General features: G+C 37.8%; 1 pseudogene; it reads right to left on the minus strand.

Annotated features, from left to right (window-relative positions):
- Positions 1-7,872: 7,872 nt before the first annotated feature.
- LOC110214599 (olfactory receptor 13D1-like) lies at positions 7,873-8,809 on the minus strand (annotated as a pseudogene).
- Between the last annotated feature and the right edge of the window lie 2,192 nt (positions 8,810-11,001).

Below are 11,001 nucleotides of genomic sequence, written 5' to 3' on the forward strand. Positions count from 1 at the left end.
ATACACTTACTAGCTACATGAGCTTGGAATTGTCACTTACAACCTCTTTCAGCCTCAGTTTGATCAGCTGTGAAATGGAGAAAATAGCACCTACCTCCCAGGGTTGAAGTGAGGACAAAATAAGAAAATATTTGTGAAGTACTTTATAAACCTTAAAGCCAATGTAAATGCTAGCTATTGCATTTCAAGAATATGAGAAATCAAGAATTAGATAGTAGAAAGAGGAATATCTTGGAGTCAGAAGATCCATTTTCAAGTTCAAGTTCTGTATTTAATAACTGTGCTAGTTTCCTCATCTATTAAAAACAATGATGCAGAACTAGATGACATCTATGATACCTTATAGCTCCACATTCTATAATATTCTGTTTCTGCATTTTAAAAGTGAAACTCATCTAACTCTGACATGACATAAAAATGTACTGGAGTAATTGCTCCAAGACTTTGGAATTATCTGTCTGTTCTTTGTTTAAGCAAATGCAAGGAGCTGTGGTCTGCTATCTCCTACACAATCAACAGAACCTGATAGGGGATGTATGATACAGCTGATATCTTGGCACACTGCAACAAATCTCAAGAAGCTACAGGCTGACACATTAAAATAATTCCTGGCTTGGGCAAATTCCAGACCTAGTTCTGCCATCTCTGTTGGGTTTGAGACATCTTTCGCCCATAGAATTGCTCCAGCATGACTTTTCTTATCTTCTTACTTTCTCCCTTTTCCTCTGCCTAAGCTCATCTAGCCTAGAGGTCCATCTCTGTTTCCAAAGTATCTTCCTTTCCCCCACTCCCAGAAATTCCAATTTCCAAACTGAAAGTTTAGCCTAATTTACTCCATAAACCAGAGGCTTGCTCAGGATTGAGCAATTAGTTTGCATGTGAACGGTATAGCACTTTTCCTCTAAATGGGTGGCCAGGGGGTATTCCTGCTTCTGGGCTCCACTAAACAGAAAATTGGTGTGACTTGATTTGCTGTCTTAGAAACTCCTTAGAAAGTTCTTCAGAGGGGCAGCTAGGTGGTGGAGTGGATAGAGATCTGGCCTTTGAGTCAGGAAGACCTGAGTTCAAATCTAGCCTCAGATAGTTGACACTTACTAGCTGTGTAACCCTGGGCGAGTCACTTAACCCCAATAGCCTCATAAAAAAAAAAGTTCTTCAGGAAACTGAAAATTCCAAAACAGACCATCTTGATGGAAAGTTAACTTTCTCTGGAGCTTCATGGTCCTATTGACATGTCACATGGAACTCCTGTTAGTGAAAGGCCCTCATACATACAGAAATCCACTTATTCCTTGTGTACATTTATCAGAAGGCAGAGTGATTAGTTTTTTTCTGTTCAGGAATAGGAAGCACAAGAAGAAAAGAAGACTGGGCTATCTATTTTACCAGTTGGATTAATTTAATTTGTCCAAGGACTTCAGCCAAAGTCATTGTCTCCGTAGTGTAGACCTAACAAAGTTTCTAAAGAATCATTGCAAGCCCTGGAAGGCCTTATAATCCTTTGTTCCTAGGGGCTACTTTTGTCTGCTAAGCAATTTAATGTTTTGATTTGGAAATGTGCTGAAGTTCAAAGCTCTCTAATACTCTAGAAGTAATTCCCCAAAGAACAAATTATATGGAATCACTTTATTTCAAACATAAAAATGCCCTAGTTTGGGCTTTGGCTCCTGATTCTCAATCTAGTCAGCAATTCAATTCCACTGTACTTTATTGAATAGACTATTATAAAGCACCTACTCTACACAAAATTCTATACTAGCTCAGGCTGGGGAAGAGGCAATGTCAAAGAGGGAACCAAGGATGCATAAAATATTGTTCCTTCCCTCAGGATGTTATTGTCTATTTGGGTAAATAACATGTGAAAAATAAATAGAATCAGTGAGCACCAGAACTACAAGGGACTGAAGAGGGCATCTACACCAATCCCCAGGACAAAACCTTGGGAAAATAACACCCAGAGGGATGAACCGACATACCATAAAAACCCCACCAAGATAGTGATGCAACAACAACAACAAAATGGGACCTGGGTCTTCTCACTCTCATTTCCAGAGTCTTTTCACTATGTTATGTATGAATGAACATAACACTTTTCACTATGTATGTTATGAACTACTTTGGCAGCTTGGTGAAACCTATATAATCCTCAAAGTAATGTTTTTAAATATATACAATAGAATTTATAAGATTACAAAGGAAACCAGTTATATTGAAATACAGTTGTCAAAATATTAAAGAAATTAACAATTTCATGGATCCCAGGTTAAGAACCTGCGCACTAGAGTGTGGTGCTTGTTAACAAGAGGTATAAATAAATGGATGCAAAGAATGAGTAATGGGGCCTATTCCTGTAGAGTACTGGGATTCTATGATTCTCAAACAAGTGCAAACACAATGTGGATCTCTAAGAAATACTGAATACGCAAAGGGTGGTGGCTCATCTTCTAAGGTTTTGGCTAACACTTGGGGCCATTCTTGGAAAGTGTTTTCCATGATCTACATTCTTCAGGGCCTGAAGGGAAGGGAAATGGCATAGAAACAGCAGGTTCCATTTCCTTATACAGAACAAAAAGTATTGAATCCTGAAATATAAAGATGGAGAATTATCAAAGTTATCTTTTTTTTTTTTCTGTTTACTCTTCATACCTTGACCATGGGTGTTTTTGCTCTCTGCTTGAATAAGACAAATGATCAGATCCAGATAAATAGCATTAGGGCATCAGAGATGATGGCTTTTATACAGCAGGCTATCTTAGAGGTGGGCATATAGGGGATGAGGTGAACTATAGTTACACTGCTTCAGCTACTGTTTCATTATTATCTTCTTATACATTCATCCATTTTTGGTTTGTAACAGATAGTTCTTTTGATAATGCTTGTGTTGTTTGTGTGACTTTCCCCATGTTCTTCCTGGGTCATTGGGAAGAAAGCACTTTGTAAATGTTTAATCGTCATGTAAATGACTTATGATTGTTGTTCATTTCAGTTGGTACATGCCTTTCTTATTGTTACTGCATAATGAGCTAGCATAGCATTTTGGAATAACTCATGTTAGCTGCTAGTATGACTACAACTATGACAACTATGGTTATGACTATGACTACTACAATGACTACAAATATGATGATGACGACGATGATGATGATGACCATAACTCCTCCTCCTTTTCTGAAAGATGCACGTCGCATGTCCAAAGTATAGTCTTCTACATCTTCCATAGCCCCTACTTCCTTTGTCCTTCTTTACCTTTTTATTAACTCATCACACACTTAGCATTTGCTAACTTTTATTATTAATTTATATTTTTATATAATATCCTATCTCCCTAACTAGACTGAAGGCTCCTCAAGGGCACTTTGTATGCAAAGTATCCAGTAAAACTTTTCAAAAATAGTAGATGCTGAATAAATGCTAGTGGTGGATGATGGTCAGGAGGTGAGCTCTCTGGCTCTGAAACTTTCCCTGATGAGCAAAATGCCTTAGGAGTGGAAAATGAAAAATAAAGTTTTTTTTCATTCTCTCTTTTCTCACCCTGGAACCAGAGTAGCATCCTTTTGAGAGGAAAAAAGACTTGCTCTGTCTTTCTCCTATTATTTTGTGATTTTCTGAGGCTCTTGAGCACACATCGTTATATCCAAGTCATTAGTGGTAGCCTATGATGTGCTATTAGATGGGTGCCACTTGTGAACATAATGGATATACTACAGTATGCCCTTCCTGAAAAGAATATAGAAAGAAACAGCTCCTATAATGGTGGCATCTTTGTTTTGGATAAAATATGATAGTTCTACCTTTCTCATTCTCTTTCCTGACTTAAATTTCGCCTCAGTACTATAGTTGGGCAGGGAGCCACTGTGCCAATTTATGTGACTTCTCTTTCTAAAAAAAAGATGAGGAGCCATTATTTCCCCTGCTATACTGTGAGAGTGAGGGGATGTGTAACTGGGGACCTAGTGTTGGCTTAGAGAGCTATAATCACATGGGATCACCTTCTCATTTGGAGAACATGTGCCCAAGATAGAAGTCTATTTCCCAACCTATTTACATAAAATATTTATGTGCCTCAATTATTTCTGAGGTCCAATTAGTGCAAAATAACATATCTCTGAGGTGGGTTGTAAAGATAGTCTCTTTCAACCTATGCAGCATATGGATGTCCCAGATCCGTAGCTGTAGATTCTTAATGGCAACTGCACTCAGGAATACCCATACCCTAGGAATATTGACTCACACCAACCCTATTTTCATGAACTTGAGTTTTTCAAGAGTCTTAATTCTTTAATTAGCATAGTAGAGTGAGAAATGCTTTGGGGTGAATTAAGTGACTTAATTTGTGGACCTCAATCTGTCATTTACTAATTATGTGACCTATGGTTATATATATTTGTATTGATTTCCTTTGTATCAGGGACTATCAGATCTCAAACAGAACTATTTGATATAAAGCTGATTTTTTTTTAGCTGAAACTTCCTTTTCTTATTTTATTTTACTTTTTTGGGGGCAATGGGATTAAGTACTTGACCAGGGTCACACAGCTAGTAACTGTTATGTGTCTGAGGCTAGATTTGAACTCAGGTCCTCCTGTATCCAAGGCCAGTGCTCTATCCACTGTGCCACCTAGCTGCTCTTAAAACTTCCTTTTCTTAACCAAGTTGCAATGATTTTGTTGGTGCAAAAGTTTTCTGATGATAGGTAATTGAAATAATTTATTTTATCTTTTATGATAAACTCCATGATTATGTAATTTTTGGAAGTCACTTAACTTTTCTCAGCTTAAATTGCATCCCTATAAAATGAAGGTAACAAATTCTTCCCTATTGTTTTCTTTTTGGCTAGACAATGGGGTTAAATGACTTGCTAAGGGTCACACAGCTAGTTAAGTGTTATGGGTCTGAGAACACATTCGAACTCAGGTCCTCCTGAATCCTGGGCTGGTGCTCTATACACTGCACCACCTAACTGCCCACTTCCCTACTTTCTTAACAGGGTTGTTATGAAGATCAAGTGAAATGATGAATATAAATCAGTTTTTTAGATGTAATGAGTTATGCAAATGTTAGGTATTATGCTTCCAATGATAACATTGTCATCTCTATGAATAGGCTCTTTTTCTTCTCTTCGTCTATGTGAGTGATATCTGACTCAAGAACTGAGTCTGGCCATCTTCTCAGGCTAATTTCTTCTTGATAGTGTGGTTCACAGAAAGAACCAAAGTGTTTTTTTTAAAATCAAGCACAAATATTTCTAAAATGCCTTCAATGAATGCTAAGCACTAAAAAAGATGCTATGTATGTGTAAGATAGAATGTCTACTCTCAAGGAACTTAGATACTTGTTCTTTTATACACAATCATTTATTAAATGACTACTATGTACGGTATCTTATGAGAGGGGCTAGGAGTACAAAGACAAAAAATAAATATTACCCGGCCTCCAGGTTTTTGCATTTGGTTGGAGAAGGGAATAATACATAGAATTGTATCAATTTAGAATTTCAAGTATTTATATAGTGCTTTCAAGTTTGCAAAGCACTTTACACATGTTATCTCATTTGATCCTCACAACAGCCCTGTGAGGTAGGTGCTGTTATTAATCCCCATTTCACAGATGAGGAAAATGACTCTGAGAAAGGTTCAGTGACTTGCCCAGGGTCAACACTGCTACTACCTAATGTGGGATTTGAACTCAAGTCTTCCTGACTCCAATTCTAACACTATCCACTCTGCCATCTAGTTGCATCAAAACAGATAATAGAAACAAAATAATTTCTGAGGGGATCTTACTAGTAATTTGGGGTGAGGAAGAATCAGGATAGACTTCCTCTTGTAGGAGGTGAGTATTGAGCTGACCTTTGTACAAAGCTAGGGATTCTTCAGTGGTGGTGAGGAAGGAGTAAATTCTTGGCATGAGAGACAGTCCATGCAAACTCATAGAGATGGAGAAGGAATATTGTGTATGGGGAAGAGCAGGTAGGCCTGTTTGTATTGACTGTAGAATGTGCAGAGAGTAGTACGTAATAAGCCTGGAAATGTTGGCTAAAGCTAGCGCATAAGGCCTTTAAAAGTCAAATGGAGGGGTTTGCTTTTTATCCTCAAAGCAAGAAGGAACCACTGTAGCTTCTTGAGCAGTGAAGTTACATGATCAGGGCTGTACTTTAGAAATATCAACTAAGCAGTAGTGTGGAGGATGGATTAGAAAGGGTCTATAACAATTTGAGAAGGTACAAAATGTAAATGATGAAGAAAGAGAGAAAGAGAGAGAGAGATTGAGAGACAGAGAGAGACAGAGACACAGAGAGAGACAAAGATGGAGAGACAAAAAGAGAGAGACAGAGGGAACCAGAGACAAAGAGAGACAGAGAGACAGAGACAGTGCAGTGGGAAGACCTCTGAAAATGTAGTGTGAAGACCTTGGTTCAAATTCTGGCTCTGCTAATTTCTACTCGTATCCTTGGCAACGTCACAAATTCTCTAGACAGATTTCCTTTTCTTTATGTAGTATGTTATTGGTGGTGTCTATTTGATCACCTGGTAAGCAGTGGGGTAGCGGTACCAGTCACTTTGATTCATTCCTATTCTTGGGACAGGCTATTCTTCCCTTTGGGACAGGTTTCTTTTCTTGAGATAGGACTTTTTCTCCAGTCACTCCCTCAGCCCCTCTCCTTTGGAGGAATGCTTTTCCTTAAAAATTAATCTGCAGTAATGACAAATGCCTGTCTTGATCCTGGTCCAGACAGTCACCAGCCCTGCCACCATAGCTAAATCATTTGCCCAAAGAGAAGCTTGTGTATTCTTTTCTTCATAAGAAGTTGTGAAAAATAAATCCATAATACTCTCCAAGCTTCTAGCCAGAAATCTCACTCTGGCAAATATGAAGTTTTAACTTTATCTCCTCTCCTGAGCCATCCTCAAAGTGAAGTACCTTCTCATATTGCTGCATTCAAGCATTAGCACATAGTTTAGCAATTTGTTGATCAACATCACTTGTTTTCCAGTTTAAGAAAACAAGCAAACTTTTAAACAGAAAAAGATAACCAAACTTTAAAGACTTCCGCAGGTTCAAAGGTGGAAGAGGCCAGCTTGTAAAGTCCAAGTACACATCAGGATCTCTTCTAAACCCAAAACTGACCAGGTCAGAGCAAAACTCCAGGGATGAGAGTTGGGGATGGTGGTGTGGTGGAACAGGAGGATACCAGGAAATTTCCTTCCAAAATAGTAGGCATACATCTTTAGCTCCCAACTCCTTAGTGGTTTCTATAGGAGGCATATGTGAATATGATGCATATGGGCTTTAGTGACACCAACTTGACTGAACTGGAACATAGGATCATCATTCTAATGTTGGAAAGGAACTTAGAGGACATTTATTCTAACTACTTCTTTTTATAAACTAGAAAATTGAGACCAGGAGAGGTTCAGTGACTTGTCTAAGGTTTTAGAAGTAGGAAATAGTAGGACCAGAATTTGAGGTTAGAACCTGAGATTTCAAGTTCAATACTTTTTCTCAATGAATCATGGTGTCTTCTAACTTTTGTGGAGGACCCCATGTGAGAAAAAATATTGGATACGGTACAACTAGATTATAGAGGGATTTCCCCAATTAGAAGCTCCTCTTATTTCCACATGATTCTTTCATGTTCCTTGAAGTTTATTGTCCTACCTTCTCACCTCTGGAAACATGCCTATGAAGGAAGGCTCTATTTCTTTGATGTCAGCCCATTTCCATGACTATGCTTTGCTAGAGTTGGCTGTGATGAGGAGTACCAGTAGATAGGTGGCAAGGCTGGAGAGAATCAAACCCATATGCCAAACATTGATTTCAAAATGTTGATGACATTTCATTTTGTCTCATTGGCTGATACCCTCCAGCTTCTCATGTTGTCTGTGAGAAGATACTTTTGCTTAACTTTTTCACAGCAGCTTTTACGTCCTTATTCCTCAGACTGTAAATGATGGGATTGAGCATGGGAATGACCACAGCATAGAAGAGAGCAATCAGCTCATCTGTTGCATGGGAGTCTTTGGACTTGGGCTTCATGTACATGAAGAGGATGGTTCCATAAAACATAGTCACCACAGTCAGGTGTGCTGAACAGGTGGAAAAGGCTTTTTTCCTTCCCTCTGCAGAATTGATCCTCAGAATTGTAAAGAGGATGAAGGCATACGAGATGATTATTAACAACACCGGAATAACTAGTAAGATGACATTTGATATTACCATAATGATTACATTGAGGGAGATATCTGTACATGCTAGTTTCAACACAGCCAGGATCTCACATGTGAGATAATCAATGACATTGTTCCCACAAAAGGGCAACCCCAGAGCAAGGACTGTTTGCACCAATGAATTTAGCATACCTGTCATCCAGGAACTGGCTGCCATCCATCCACAAAGCTCCTTGTTCATGATGACAGGGTATCTCAAGGGCCTACAAATGGCCACATAGCGGTCATATGACATGACAGTGAGGAGCACACACTCTGTAGATCCCAAGGCAAGAGAGAAGAACATTTTATGCTCCACATCCCACAAAGGAAATGGATTTTTTAACTGAAAGGAAGTTTGCAAGTATCAACGGAACAGAAGAAGATGTGTAGCAGATGTCCAGGAAGGAGAGGTTACTGAGGAAGAAGTACATGGGAGTATGAAGGTGAGAATCCAGGATGATGATTGTAATGAGGAAACTGTTGCCCAGCAGGATTATAATGTACATGATAAGGGACATGAGAAAGAAAACAAGGTGAAAGATGGGGTAAGCAGCAAGACCGTGAAGAAAAAGGACATTCATCAATGTTTGATTTTCCATTTACTCTATCTTCTACCTGCAATATTTTAAATTAGGACACAAAATAAAAAAGTTTATCTAACTAACATGAGTGAAAATGCAGTTTTTTTCCCAAATAAAATTTCTAGACTAGGAACATATTTTTCAAATTTATCCCCCCAAGACAAAGTTTTCCTTTAGATTTCTCTCTCCCATAAACTATGCTTAGAAACTCACTTATAGGGAACTTTGTTTTATTGACACTTCTCTTCCATAAAGAAATTTTGAGGCTCAATTGATTACTTCTTCTCAGCAACCATTTCTGGGTGTTTTTTTTTTCTGGAGGTGCAGACTGAGTTCTACTTGCTAAACAATTGAATAGCTCATAGACTCATAGATCTAGTCTTGGAAGCAACCTTAGAGGCAATAAAGTCCAAACTCTTCTTCTTGTAGATGAGGAAACTGATGCCCAGAGTGGTCAAATGATTTTCTTAAGTTTACACAGGTCATCAGAAGCACTGGTGGTATTTGAATCTTGTTTGTCTTACTTCAGAAGCAGATCTCTTTCCATTGATCAATATACTTGAAAGAAACAGAGAGTGAGATGGAAAGGAAGAAATTTCTAGCTTAGTACAAATATACAAATAAAAATGAATCCTGTAAAATGGGACCATAATTTAATTACATTCCAAAAGATAATGGTTCATATAGAGAGAGTACTGGGTAGATCTGGGTTCAAATCTTACCTTTGACACTCACTAGCTTTGTGACCTTAGGCATAATGCTTAACATCTATTTTGCCTTAGTCAATAACCTAGGACTTATCTAAACATTGAATCTGGAGATACCAGCTTTATTGTTTATTACTTGAGTGACCTGTAAGATTAATTTCAAATCTAGAACTGTTTGTAAACCTATGAGCTATTAAGTCATGGATGTATTTACAAGCTGCATCAATGGAGAAGATTTCCACACTGGGAAATTTCTACCAAAATGAACTCTTTGCTCCTTTACATATTTTCATATTAAATATATAGATTCAGGAGCATTCTTGAAAATTGGATGGACTTGGATCCCAAATTAACACCTGTTCTTATTTCTTCCTTATTTCTTCTACTCTGTATATTTGATGTGAAACTTCTCAGAAAAAGGAAAAAAAAAGAGAGAGAGATACTTGATTGTTTCCCTCAAACAAGGTCAACAGAAGAGAGAAGAAATGCAAGGAGTTAGAAAACTTTGTCTTTATGTCCTTTCCATTACTTCTAGTCCACTTCCATTTTTCTAAAAGGGGTTCAAATAGAGTTCTGGCTCTTTTAAAAAACCAGAGGAAACCTTACGTATGGACTTTTTTTGTCTTCCATGGCTGAAAAATATAATTGTGAGCCCCTATGTATTCTTCTCAGGATGGTGTGTGAAAAGCAGTAGAAAAGAAACTGATTGTGTGAGAATATGCATTTGGAGTCTGGGAACTTTCTAGTGGTATTCTTCTTAATCATCTGGTCTCTTACACCCTGGATAATGCATACTTCCTCACTTGTGTCACCTGCCTGGTCCTTCCAGTAGCATCTGCTAATCTTAAAATCAAGCTCTTACTATAATTATATTATCCATTAGCTGCCTCTTGCCTAGGTGCCTTCAGACTCCTTATAGAAAACCTTGTCCTGATGGTATGATAGTAACATTATAGATTAGTATCAACAGATTAGTGTTTTGTCTTTGTATGTATCTACAATGGACACCTTTGCTGTTGTATCCATCTTTGTCTTGGTCTCAATGTTCTCCTTTGTAAATGGGGAAGGTAGATGAGATCAGGGGTTCTTAACCATTTTTATAGGTGAATGCATTTCCTGTTTCCCACAAACAGTTGTAAACATACCAGTCTTCTCTTATTCTCAATGAAATTATCACCAATTTATACCCTGTAGTTAGGGTAAAGATTATTTTCTTTTTGTATCACTCAGAGTGATGAAGAAAAAATGATAAGGTAGTGGGAAATACATTGGGGCATTTGGAATCTAATAACCAGAGTTTGAATCCCAACTTAATTTTTTGGTCTTCTGTGAGTCTCAGGTTTTTTACCTGTAAAATATCCATATAAAATCCGTGGTCTTCTCAAGATCTAAGTACTATGAGTCAATGATGTAAAAGAGCAATTATTTCTTCTAAACTATTTTGAGCACGTGTAATGTGTCATCATAGCATGGGGGTAAAATAAGGTATTTGTAAAGCACTTA

This window comes from Phascolarctos cinereus, unplaced genomic scaffold (assembly GCF_003287225.1).
Source record: "Phascolarctos cinereus isolate Bilbo 61053 unplaced genomic scaffold, phaCin_HiC Scaffold_4;HRSCAF=312, whole genome shotgun sequence".
In the NCBI taxonomy this organism is placed as follows: Eukaryota; Metazoa; Chordata; class Mammalia; order Diprotodontia; family Phascolarctidae; genus Phascolarctos; species Phascolarctos cinereus.